The sequence below is a fragment of the Cryptomeria japonica genome, chromosome 11, assembly GCF_030272615.1.
Source record: "Cryptomeria japonica chromosome 11, Sugi_1.0, whole genome shotgun sequence".
NCBI classification, from domain to species: Eukaryota; Viridiplantae; Streptophyta; class Pinopsida; order Cupressales; family Cupressaceae; genus Cryptomeria; species Cryptomeria japonica.
Genome location: NC_081415.1, coordinates 642,494,388 through 642,508,548, shown reverse-complemented (window position 1 = coordinate 642,508,548; position 14,161 = coordinate 642,494,388).

The following is a 14,161-nucleotide window of genomic DNA, read 5'->3' as shown; positions in this document are numbered from 1 at the left end:
TAGGAATATCTTCTTGCTCTTTCATATTATCTAAGTGATGGATATACTTTCAAGATTCCAAGATTTCTTTTACTGGTTTTTTTTCTTAATTTATGATTGATGTTATTATTATATCATTAGTTTGCATTCTTATCTAATGCAAAAATAAATAAATAAAAATTTAATGTTTTTTAATTAAAATTTTAGAGAATTTTGTTTTGTTAATGGAAATTAATAGAGAGGAATATGGATGGTAAGAAGATGTCAAGGTAGACTATGTCAAGATGTAGATCATGGTTCATTAAAATACGTTTTTAAATGTGAAGGGGGCCAACTAGTAAATGAGTAGTAATATTTGTAATTTTATGGGTCAAATTGTCCGAATCCCTTATGATACGCTTGAATTCCACTTGCTTGAAATAAACAAGAGGATTTTGAATGCTTTCAACAAAATAGGCAAGTTTGACATATTTGAAAAGGGCTTTGCTGGCAACATTAATGACAATATTGACAAATTTGGAAAAGGATTTTGTGGCAACATTAATTACAATATGGGAATCTCTAAGATTCTAAGAATCTTCACACCTTCATCCTTGGCCAAAGAGAAGCCCCATGTTAAAGCATGTATTTCAACACTATTGTTAGAGGTGAAATTAAGGCCTACAACATATATAAGAAAAAATATATAGTTGAGCATGATGGAACCTACCATCTCCATCAATTTGGGGTTCCCCTTAGTTACCCCATTGAGCAACAAATTGAAACCATTGTTCAAATTTAAAGAAGAATCCTTAATTATTTTATTCCTTGGTTTAGGATGTTGTTGAATATGTGTAGTCGTCTTCAAAAGGAGGTATTTTAACAAGTTGGTTGTAACCCAAGGAGGAAAGGTTTAATCTCTAAATATAAAAGAATCTAGATAGCTTTCCAAATCCCCCAAAAAGATATATCTAAGAGGGAGATGCGTTACAACTAAAGGCCATTGGTAGTTTATGTTAATTTTTTTAATATACTTAAGAATATTAACCATTGCTAAAAATGAAAGGGGGGAAAGAACTAGGAGTTAACACTTTTAATGAGAGATTATGTGTTGATTTCCATATCTCAGTTACAGGTTCCTCTATGTATCTTATTTCTAGATTTGAGCTTATGTGTTGATTTCTAGTTTTGTATCTTACTATTTATGCTAAAAGTTATCAATTTCTTATCATTTAACTTAGTTAAAATTCGCACACACATCACAATCTTAATTCCATAACAATCACAAAGGAGTCATAAACCCACAAAGTGTTCATCTTTCCTATTAGGACTATAGTTGAACCTAGTTTGTGCTTTTTAATGATATGCCACAAAGATTTGAGATCTTAGTTTACATCTCTAGACTAGGATCTCATTTCCTACATATTATGCTTAAATTTAGTTTGTGGGATACATTGGAAGTTCACCACATGATTAAGAAAGTAATGTTAATAAGGGACAATCAATTTTTTAGATGATTAAATATTTGGTGTTTAAATAGTCTAAGAATTGCATCCTTAAGAATACGATTGTTTTTTAACATTCTCTACCATCTAAGACAAATGAGTGGAGATAAATTATGTAGTTTGTTTTAGAATTTTTCATTTCATTGTTTTATTTTGGATAGATTTAAAACAAAGGCTTTTTCATCAACAAGGTGGCAATGATTTTTTTTTTTTTTGGATTAGATATCATATAAACATTACATATCATCAGGAATGTCTAAGTTTAGCAGTATCAAGGCACCAAAGGAAGGTGCATACACAAAAAATATATAGTTGACGAGCACCTCCACTTATGGGAAGATGATTACATTAGATACATATAATTATAACAGCAAAAAGCAAAATAGACAGTCTTAGATAACTAGGAAAATAATATTTCAAATGCTGGTGCAGAGTTGGCTCCCAATGTCCAAGGATCCAAGCTACCCATCTCAGGTTTCCATCTTGCCATACTTCCACTCTACCATCAATTATGTCCTGTTTGTGGGGGTGTGAGGTGCGCTCATGGATCAGGTCAGCTTCCTCCCGAGAGATCTCCATGTGTAGGTGTCTACATTCCATTTGCCTCATGAAGGCCTTTAATGCTTGTTCAAATGCAGCCTTGCTCGGTTCATCCCTCTCCCACGTGAAGCCGTGAGATAGCTCTCAGATGTACACAGTGGTGGCCCCTTCCTTTATCCATCTGTCAAATTTGTCTGAATCCAGCTTTATTACCACAGTGACCTGCATTGAAACAGTGTAAAAAATGAGTCTCCTAAGAGACTCAGTGAGGTGCTTAGTGTTGTTATTAAAGACGTCATCATTGCGATACATCCAAATGAGCCAAAGAACCTCTAAAGATAAACAAGACCAAAAGATATTTGCAGTTTTCCTACAGCCCTTAATGTAGCCTAAAACAACATCTATGAGTTCAACAAAATTAGATTCCAAATTAAGGCCAAACAATCTCCATATTTCTTTTGCAAAGTGACATTCAAAAAAAATATGTTTCACAGATTCAGGTACTCTACATATTTTGCAGCTTAGGCAGTTACCCTCATTACCTTTTATGGGGAGTTTATTTGACAACAGGCACCAACAAAAGAATTATTTTTTTGGTTCATTTTGAGCCATCCAGAACTTACCCAACCTATCTTTCCAGTATTTTGGTTCCCAGTTTAGATCCCAGCATCTGTTAATGGGAAGAAAAATGATATCAGCCTCGGTAAGTGAGGTATATATGCATTTGGCTTTAAGGGAGGGGAGAGGTGTGCCATCGGCCCAGTAGAGTGTAGAGAGGGGGGGTGAGGGAGAGGATGGTGAGCGAGGGAGAAAAGAGAAGCTAAGGCCATTTGAAGGATGTTATAGGTCCTGCTCTGGGATATCGGGATAGAGAAGGTAAGTTTCAGTTCCTCCCACGATCTCATTTGGCCATTCTCAATTATATGATCAAAACATTTAATCCCCATATTGTGCCATTTCAGTGCAGAGCAGCCTTGAAGGGCGGCTAAGGGTTTCCCATTATGAGATAGATTCCACCATATTGATCTGTTACTGGCAATCTGCCCCTGTATAGTTCCATTCACTTTGATGTGTACCAAGTGCTTCACTTGTTCCCAAGCTTTCCACAGGGACTTAAAGACCTCAGAACCAGTTGGGGATACCTCTATCTGTACAAGAAGAAGGTCAAGCATGGGGAGATTCTTCCACTTCCTGGCTTTCTTAGGAACTGAGGATGTAATATTATTTCTTAATAGAATTTTCCATGGCTCATCCCCATCCATGGCCTTGAGAATCCACTTGGAGGCAAGGGTAATGCCCTGTAGTTTGAGGTCTTTTAATCCCATCCCACCAGAAAGCTTATGCATAGTGCACCACTCCCATTTCACTGCATGTTGCTTCCTAGTACCTTTTCCATCTGACCATAGGAATTCCCTAATCTGTTTTTGGATATGACTGAATTGGTATTTTTAAAGAGCCAAGCAGAGGAGAAATAGATATTGTATGATGCCAATATCTTTTGACAGACCTAAAATCTTCCAGCCAAAGATAGATAATTTATGTTCCATTTAGAGAGTTTCTTCTCTATCTTATTTCTTACCCATTCCCACATTTCTTTTAAGTTTGGAACGACAGCGAATGGGATGCCTAGATATTTTACAATCTGTGTAGGGCCCAGCGAGTTGAGATAAAATTTTGAAAACCAGTTCGGGGGGTTGCCATCCCAGCCAAGGAGATTGGATTTGTGCATAGCTATCTTATTGCTAGAGCCTAGGCAAAATATATCTATATTTTTTAGCAGAGCAACAAGGTTTTCTTCCTCGAGTTTAGTCAAAATTGCAGTATCATCAGCAAATTGGACATTACAGATTTCCTTTTTGTTAGGTAAGGATATGCCCATAACAGGAGGAGTGATAGAGGAGTCTTTAAGTAAGTAGAACATTGCATCAACAACTAGGACAAATAGGGATGGAGCTAAGGGACATCCTTGCCTGATAGATCTAATTAGTGTGAAGTTGGAGGATCTCATCCCATTTACTTCCACAGAGGCATTGGCATCACATAATAGTGTTTTGACCAGTTTACAAAATCTAGGGGGGGATCCTAATGATTGAAGCATCTAAATGATATATCCTCATTCTATTCTATCATAAGATTTCTTGAAGTCTATGAGTAGCATAGCTCCATTTTGCCCTGATTCCTTTGTCCAGTGGAGTGATTCCCAACATGTGATTAGGTTTTCCAGTAAATACCGTCCTTTGACAAACCTTGTTTGAGTAGTACGGATGATCTTAGGTAAGATTTCCTCCAATCTGCTTGCAGTCAATTTCGCTAAGATTTTATATGACACATTCAATAGTGTAATAGGTCTCCAATTTTTAATTAGGGTTTTGTCACCCTCTTTAGGGATGAGCTTGATCACACCTTGGTTGATGTTTGCTCCTAGGGATCCAATGTGGATAGCCTCATTATATAGAGAGAGAAGATCATCCACAATCCATTCAATATTTTCTTTGTAGAATTCAATCGAAAATCCATCAGGGCCAGGGGATTTGTCATTATTGAGGGCCAATATAGCTTTCCTGATTTCTTCTTTAGAAATATTCCTTTCAAGCATCTTACTATCTTCCTCATCAAGAAGTTTGGGGACCAAAGACATGACTATCTTTCTTGCATTATCCTGCTCCTCCCTAACTGGTTCTGCAGAGAACAATTGCTTGTAGAACCGAGCAAAGCATTCTAGAATTTTAGTTGGCTCAGAGAGGTTCTTATTATGTTCCCATATGGTGTCTATTTTCTCTCTTGCTTATTTCATTTTAAGAATCTGGAAGAAGAATTTAGATCCTTGATCCCCAGTATCTAGCCAGTTTAACTTAGCCCTAGTTCTCCATCCTTTGATTTTCTGATTTTGCTGTCTTCTAAGATCATTCTTGGCCTTAATTAGTTGATTGGTGAGATCTAAATTCTCAGGATCCCCTTGGAGATCAAGTTCAGCCACTTGTAGGGCACTATGCAATTGCATCTCAGAGGCTTCGACATCTTTAGCCTTCTTTTTACCCACAGCCTGACAAAGTGAGGTCTAGTTAAAACATTTTGGTTCCATCTATCAATGTTGGACAAATGGCAGTTGCCATATTCATTAAACATTCTGAACAGGCATAGTGCACATTTTAGGTCATCATCCTTTCGAAGACTAGTGTTCATTCTAAAGTTCGAGATAGGGCTTGGTGGGTCCACTCTACTATTAGTTATCTTTAGCCCAATCATAATAGGGTGATGATCTGATAGTGTATATGGTATGACAACATACTGAATACCCTCCTCATTTTTAACAATTTCGAAGAAGTCTTTATTGAAGTAAAACCTATCTAGTTTGCAGTAGACTCTCTTATTGTACTGTTGGTGGTTACACCAGGTGTACCATATTGACTTGTGTTCTCCCTTCTTCCTTACTATCGGGTCAGTCAGTCTCATCTTGTTTACCATCCTTTCCCACTGTATTCTCCCAGCACCTTTCCATTCCACCTTGTTCCATCCCTGTTTATCTTGTGCATTGATTACCATGTTGAAGTCCCCTCCCAAGAGCTAGGGGATGTCTTCCAATTTTGCAAGCCATTCCCACATCGCCCCTCTTTCTCGGTAGTCATTAGATGCATAAATTGAGCAGAGAACAAATGTAGAATTGTCATTTTGTATGATAGCCCATACTGCCCTATCACAAGGGGATTGTCCCCATTTAACAACTTTATTCGCCCATTTAGGGTTTAATAATATTGTAGCTCCACCCTTTCCTTTAGGGTGATTGGTGTAGAAGGGAGTGGCCTCCCTCCAAATGGATTTTAGACCAATTTCTAAGGTGAACCCCACTGATTTTAGTTCTTGGAGCATAAGGCAATCAATGTCCTTGTGCATATTTAGAAATCTTTTGACCACATATTTCCTATCAGGGGCCTCTAATCCTCTGATGTTCCATGAGATGGTTTTCAGCATTATAAGGTTAATTTAGGAGTGTCCACTAGGGATTTAAACCCCTCAAAGCACTTAGGCCATTCCTCAGGTGTAGAAAGATGACTGGCATCAAAGGCCACTGTTGAGAGTGGTCTACCTCTCTTCTTCCTAAGTTCAGAGAGCTGCTCAGGTCCCAATGATTCTTTCCTAGCTGTAGCCTCCTTATTGGCCTTAAGAGACCTTTTCCTCCTTTTTCTGTTTGTTTTATTACCAGCTAGGTCTTCTCCCCCATTAATGGTTCCAATATCAAAGGTTCTAGTATCAGGAGAAAATGGATTATCCCCCTCATTACTGCTAGTCACAATTTCATCAGACTTCACCCCAGGTCCAGCACCATGCCCATTCTCTAGAGGTTGGTTGGAAGGGGGAATGGTAGGCCCCATCTCCCCATCAGTGTTATCAGATGTCTCCTCAGGAGGTTTGGTGGGGTGTTCACCCCCATCCTCAGTTTCCAAGGGAGTATTTGCAAATTGATGAATGCTCATATCCTTGGTAGGGTCATTTTTGTTACATTCAGGCCCTTGAGGAAAATGACTAACACCCTTGGTAACACTACTGGTAACATGAGCACCACCATCTTCCCCTTCGATCAACTCTTGGAGGAAGGGTATGGTACAGGATTCAATCTCCTTTTTTTGGTTACTTAATGCTAATTCAAGTTGTTTTCTTTGTTCTGCAGTCATTCTCAACTTTTCCATGACAATTTGCTGAGCATTTTGAGTTCTGGGTCCACCTTTATTAGTGGAGATTTTAACTACATCCGGTTCTAGTGGCTTAGATTCACTGGCAACCAAATTAGCTTCTTTCAGGGCCAACTGATACTTGAGTAAGGATTCGGCAATCGAGGGAGGAAATGAATACTTTTTTAAATAAAGGAGATACACTATATATCTCTATTAGTTAGCATTATCCATACAATTTGGTAGCCAAGGCCTATTGATGCTTCTAGATACCTCTTAATCCAAGGCCTCCTTGGTTTTTATTGTTGATGAGTAATTCTCATTTACAAGATGGCATTTTCTTTTGTTTTTATGATTTTCCCATTCCCATGTAAACTTCTTGATAAGTTACTTTGTCTTGTTTTTTATTCTCTTTAGCATAAATGATTTTCATTTAATAAATGGTAAGGGTGGATAATATAGAATTGATGAGTAGAATATAAGCTAAAGGGGTTAGGCAAAATTTAGCTCTATGGTTGATTTTAGCCTTAATTTTATAAAGAATTGTTCCTAGTGTTGAGCCATTAGGAGACTATAAGAAATATAAACACATAAGTAAAAAATAGATTGATGAGTACTAACCTCGAATTCCAAGATTTTAGAGATATTTTTAGCTTTTTTCAAGAAGATATAAGAGAAGTGGATTATAGATTTGTTGTTGTTTATCATGCAAGTTGCAACCAATAGCAATCAAATAAAATTTAAGATTAGATGCAAATCTCTTAGAAATTTTGGGAGTAACTCTCCCAAGCAGAATTAATATTTTTATCTTTTAATTATCTAAAAAATCATTTTAAAGATTTAAAACTTGTTTTAAAAAAATAAATAAATTATTAAATAATCAAGAAAAAGCATTGGAAAATAGTATAAATAGGGGAAAGACAAAGAGAATGAGATAGAAGAATTGGCAAGGTATAGAAGCAACTATGGAAGAAGAAGAAATTGATAAGAAGAGTTGGTGAGGAGACTACAAAGAATCGTGGCAAAAGAATAAAGAGAGAGGGTTTCATCAATTAGGGAAAAGCAAATTTTTCAGGTAAGCTAATCTATCCCAATAAGAAAGAATCTTTTCTATATATAAAAAAATGTGGTAATTTCTAGATAGTGAGTTGTGTTATTTAGTATCATCTGCAAAATCAAGAACAAGAAACAGAATGTGAGGATTCTAAGAAGAATCTTTTATTGTGTTTTTGTATTTATTTGATTTGTACTGAATAGTAAAACACTTTCTTTTGATAAGGACCCACAAGTGTATTTGTCACTTCATAACTCATAGTATCACTTGTCAATACATTAAATACAATAATGCCATTGCCTATTCCAAATCAACTTTGGGAGAAAATTTTATGGACTTTAGCATATATTCCAAATCAACTTTTGGAGGAAATTTTATGGATCTTAGTGGAGTAATGAATTCAATTAGTAGAGTGGTGGTATAAAAATCACATTTCACACTTCACCTAAGATAACTCTCTTTGATGCTTTATATGGCTTCCCTTCTTTAGTAATTAACACTTAAATTGTACAAATTCTTATAAGGTGCAAACAATTTGAGACTACTTTTAACGTAATTAAGAAGTTTTGTAGCTTCTTAAACACAAGCTCTTATTCCTTGAAAATATTACAAAGCAATGAGTTGTTTTAAAACATACAAATCTCAAGTTTAGGAGGCTGATTGAATATATCATCCCTAAGAAGTGTTTTGTTGACTACAAAGGATAACATAATTAGCACCCATATTTTGTATCCATCTAATACCCTTAAAAATATTAGTGAGGCCGTATATGCATTGGAAATACTCCTTGCTCCAAGAATCCATAACGGATTTCATTTTTTTGTTCCTATTGTAGCGTCGTAAATTGTACGCACTTGTTAGGGTGGTACAATTTCACACCTAGTTTAGCACCCGCCTTGGTCATTTTGCATTTTGCATTGCATTTCCCCTTTAGCACTTAATTAATCAAATTAATTAGTTCTAAGGTTCTATTTTAGCATCTCCCACATCATAAAGTTGGGCCCTTTCATTAAAGTGTGCCCTTTTCATTTTATTCCTCCTATACATCATTTAATCAAAAACCCTAATTAGGTCCTATTTTGAACTTGGGGGCTTGATTTCGGGGGTCAAAACATCTCGAAATCACCTGTAACTTCGGGATTCTCTCTAAAATCATCATATCCGACGGTCCTGAAAATTTGGTGAAAAGTTGTCGGGACCATGGCGCCCGGAGTGCACATGGTCCCGGACATTTTTCCCAAAATTTTAGGAGCGCGATCCAATCATAAAATAAAGCTTAACCCCAAGAAATTGGCGGGATATTCAATCTCTAAGTCGGCCAAAAGTCAAAATTTAGACCTAGGGTTTCATATATAAGAGCTCTCTTTCTTCATTTGAAAGGATCGGATTTTTTTGGTTTCAAGGACCTTATATGCAGCGAAAGAGCAGATCTTTGAAGACTTCAACAACATTCAATATCCATCTATCAAGCATTTATCAATTTCATTCATCCATTTAGGGCTTGGAAGACATTGAAGAACACTAGGAGATTACCGACTGAAGATTGGCTTGTACCTCTCCCTTGGGGTTGGGTATGATTTCATGTTGTTTTCATGTCTTTGCATAAGCTTCAATACATCACTTATTCATGCTTTAGATCACTTTGCATCTTGATTTAGAGCATTTACATTATCATTTACAAGCAATTAGGGTTTACTTTCTAGGTTGCTCTAGTTTGCTTTCTTGCATTTAAGGACCTTGCACACACACTAGGTCTGCACACACAATACATTTTACAATACAACTTGGCTATTCGTGGAGGTGGAAATCACCGAAGCGGGGGTTTGACTAAGGCAAAACCCTATATAGCCGCCCACCACACCTTTTCAGATATAAGTGCAGGTTTCAGAATTCGGACGACGCCGCAAGTTACAGATCCGGAAGAAGCAGACGGAGACCGAACTTCACACCAAATCTCAGAGCAAAAGACCAGGATAGGGGCGTGGGGCGCCCTGGTCCTCCTGACAGACAACATTTTCAACATTTTTGACAGCTTTTCCAGAGTGCAAAAACAACAGTTTCCGGAGCAGTTTTAGGGGCAGAATCAGGACAGTGGCGCCCGTGCCCCCGTCCTGAACATTTTCAGTCAGATTTTAACTCCGGGTACGCATTTACATTCTTGTCTTGTCCTTGTGTTTACAGCTTTCCATTGTTTAAGTTCAATTCTGCAATCTTGTTATTAGTTCATACTTGCATTTTGGGGTTAGGGATTGAACTTCCATCATTTGATCTTCCAATCTCAACAAAGGAATAGAAATCCTAATAGGTAGCCCGTGGCTCTCTCTTTCACAAGAAGAAGTAGCCAATTGTGTGATACCTCTAGGCTCTTTCGTATTCCGTAATGTGTGTCAAAAGGTAGGATTAGGGCATGTTAACCTAGTCTCGCTTTTTCCCCTACACACCTATTTAGAGAAAAAAAAACCAAACATGATGATAAGGATAAGATAACATTCAAAATTGCATATATTTTGGACACTTGTGTTCATTGGCTTTCTCATCACATATTCACATAGTGCATAATGAAATGGTGATCAAATATGAAAATCCACATGTCAAAGATGCCATTTGGGAGGATTATGTATTTCTTTTTGTCATCTCGCTTTTAAACTTTAAAGACAAGAATTTCCTAGAAGGTTGGACAAGTTCCCTACCCACTCTTATATATGTTTTTCTTTTCCCCTTTCTCTCTCTTATTTTTCTTTTATCCTTCATTCATTACAATATGATGTAATTCTTTCTCCCTCTCATAAAATAATAAGAACCACTTAGAGGAGAGGTGGTTGGATGTATTGTTTCCTTTATTTAGAACAATTCACCTTCAAAGTGGCTTATATTAGACATTGCACCCCCTCAAAGTGGTTGTCACTAATGGAAGAAACATTTTATTTATTTATTTTAGTTGGTGCATAATAATGGGTGTTTAGAGTTAAATATTTTGTTCATGTTTACTTTGGTTGCTTAGATATATGATGTTATAAATGAGGTTATGATAACAAACATCTCTATCCTCATGCCTAATATTGTGACATAATTGATAGGATGCGTATTCAATTTTTAGATTGGTGATGTTTTATAGTACCATACTTTTCTTTTAATTTGATTTTTCATCATTTTTAATTCTTTTAGAGACTTCATCTCTAATTTTAAACCTTAATTTTCCCATTATAAAACTTTTATATCACCATAGATGATGCAAAAAATCAAATATCTATAAAACTCATTTTCCCAACCTTTCCTTAGACATATATGGATTATGTACAATGGTTGTAAAAGTATGCAAACTTTATTTCAATTTACAGTACTAATTTATGCTATTATAATATGTCGTTTCAAGACTTTAATTTTAATAGGTGAGATATTAGATTACGTAAGGAGTATAAGTAGGTACTATTTTATTTTTTATTTTTAAAGTTTATACCATTTTAGATCTATTCAATTTTTCTCATATATACTTCCACTCCAAACTTATCAATCATAGATTATCACATATGATATAAGACATATTTTTTCTTTCTTTTTGTCACAATATTAGATTTCAAAAAAAAATGTTGTGGTATTTTAAACCATTGTAAGCCTTCTAACTGATAAGTTATTCTCAATAATTAAAAGATTATAATTTAATTTATGACTAAGATTAACATCAAAATATTGGTAAGAGTGAACCGTGTATAGAGGTTGCAATTTGGAGAAATTCCAAAGGAAATTTGTCTTTTTGAGCTAGATAATTATGAGTGTAGTTTCATCAAAAATCACTAACATATTGGATATGTTATAAAATGTTAGAAGAATTAAATTGTTTATCTAGGTTAACAAAGTTATGATAGGTTAACAAATGTTAGAAGAATCCCTCCAGTCCGGTTCTCCATTGCGGGCTTTTGCTGCTTATTTATGAGCATTGTAAAACCCTCGCCTTGTTGGAAAACAAAAGGTTATCCGCATCTCCGGGGAAGAGAAAGATGGAGGGAGGCGATTCCAGCAAAGAGAAGGCGTCTTCTAGCAAAAAAAGAAAGAGTGCCCCTGGGATGGAAACAGAGGAAATTGAAAAAGAAGGCAACGAAATGGAGACGGATGATTCCGATGGTGAAGACAGCTGGAAAGACGAGGAGGTGGGTATTGAGGAAGAAAGTGGTGATAATGAGTCTGACAATGAAAGCCCTATCCACAGTGATTGCCCTGGCAAGGACAACAACCATCCTATGAAGGATGTGGAATACAAGGATAATGAGGAAATAGATGTGAATTCCGAGAAGGAAAGGAACAAGGAACCTGAGAAGGATACGACTAAGGACAGTTTAAGCGAGGATAAGGAAAATGTGAGTAAAGGGTTATTCCTGGATAACCTTAAAAAACTCACTGAGGCAAGACTGGATTATGATAGATGGACCTATGAACTCTTGAAGAACCTAGAAAAAAAGGGGAAAAATATGGATGAGAAGAGGGAGGATGACGACAGGGAGCAGATAAATTGGAAGCAGGATATGGAGGAGAAGGTTAAATCGTTGGAAGAAGGGAGAGAGGCGATGAAAAATTTGTTGGGCATCATCCCGAATATCCTGTCAGTTGTCACTAAAAACTTGGAGGATATTGCTAAGGTTTTTGATCATACCAGCTCTCCTAAACTGGTGGTGGAACTTGACATGGACGATGAGACTATCCAGATTGGCAGCGGTGAAGCTACTTTGGTTGGTGGTGCTGCTAAGAGGACCAGGGCGAGTGTTAAGAAAGTTGTGGTTGATTCTGCTAAGGATCTCCCAAATCTCAGGGATAACATCAAAGATTTGCATGGGATTAACAACACCCTGGCTAATGCCCTGAAAAAAATCAATTAGTTTCTCTTCTTGGGTCTGGCTGGTTTTGCTGGCTTTGTGGGGCTTTAGCCGGTTTTCTATGGTTTTCTGTTGGCTTTTCGTTGGCCTGTTCCTTTTTGTCTCTTGTTGCTTTTTCTGTTAAATTCCGTTTGTAAAGGGTTTCGAGGCCCCTTCAAAACCTGTTTTTACCTTAATCAAAAATAAAGTTATGATAGCAACGGGGAAAATGAAATGAACACATAGTAGAATTTCATTATAATGGTTTATTGTTGAGTCAAGCACATGTACATATAACCTTTTCTAAACATATTTTCAAATGATTGCAATAAATTAATAAAAAAATTTAAACATATTTTAAATATTTTAAAATATGCTAGTGACTTTGCCATACAATTTTGTATTACATTGTAAATTAAGAGGAGAGTCATGTGCTTCTCATGCATGCTAATGAAATTCTTATAGGAATGGTGTCATTTTTTCATCCTAAAATCAACAAATATTTTTTAATTGTCACAACAATTTTCAACAACAATTTTAAAAAATAAAATATAACTAACGATCAAATATATTTACTTTAAAGTTAATTTACTATAATCCTTCTATTTTAATTTTGTCTAGCTAATAATTATTTTATTTCATAATAATATTTTAAAATTCTACAAATTAAAAACAAATCATAATAATTCAATAATTAAATGAATTGTTTTCGAGTTATCTTTATTATACATAGAATAGAAATATCAAAACATGAATTTAATTTAGAAAATTTGGACCATTTTTAAAAGATGCATTTCAAAGTTGAATGTTAAAATAATTTCTAATTATGTTTTTGATAATAAAAGCAGCCAAAAACGAGGGGGCTGACCCATGGGTACAATTAAGAGAACAATGGAAGGACCATTGTCCGCAAACAATTAGCACAGAAGCAGCCTTTTACCTCTATCAAAAACAAAAACCATCTTACGAGAGTTTATCAGCAATAAAATACTACTAGTCAGAGTGTACTTTTGGTGCCACGCAGGGCTATAAGCATTAAAATATAAACATAAGCCAAAACTAGACCTATCTAGCCTACTACACCGCATAGACAAAAAACTTCTCCACATGCAAAAAATTAATTCTTTTTCCCTCGGCTCTTCTTAGGGAGCAACTTCTTAGCCCATTCCTTAGTGAGGAACTTGAACAGGCCTTTAAAGTCCTCGTCTTCCTTGCCTTTACCTTTGTCCGCACTATCCTGCAAAAGGCACAGAGTAGTAGCCGAGCATCTCATGACATTCAGAGCAAATTTGGACACATCATGCATCTTGGACTCCGTCGCCTCCAGTCTGCTGGTAATCACTTGCAGGTTGTTAGAGAGGGATTCTATCTTTTTCTCGAGCTCTGCCAGGTTGGGATCTTCTTCCTTCACACTACTGGCCTCTTCAACAACTAGCATTTTCTCAATCCTGAAGGTCGGGGAAGGGAAATTAGCTGGCTCCGGACTCATAAAGGCGGTCGGGCTTTTAGAAACATGGGTTGAGCTCATAGAAAGGGGGGAATGTTTGTGCTGGGCCTAGGGGATTTTATCAGTCGGAATGGAGTTGCCTGTGT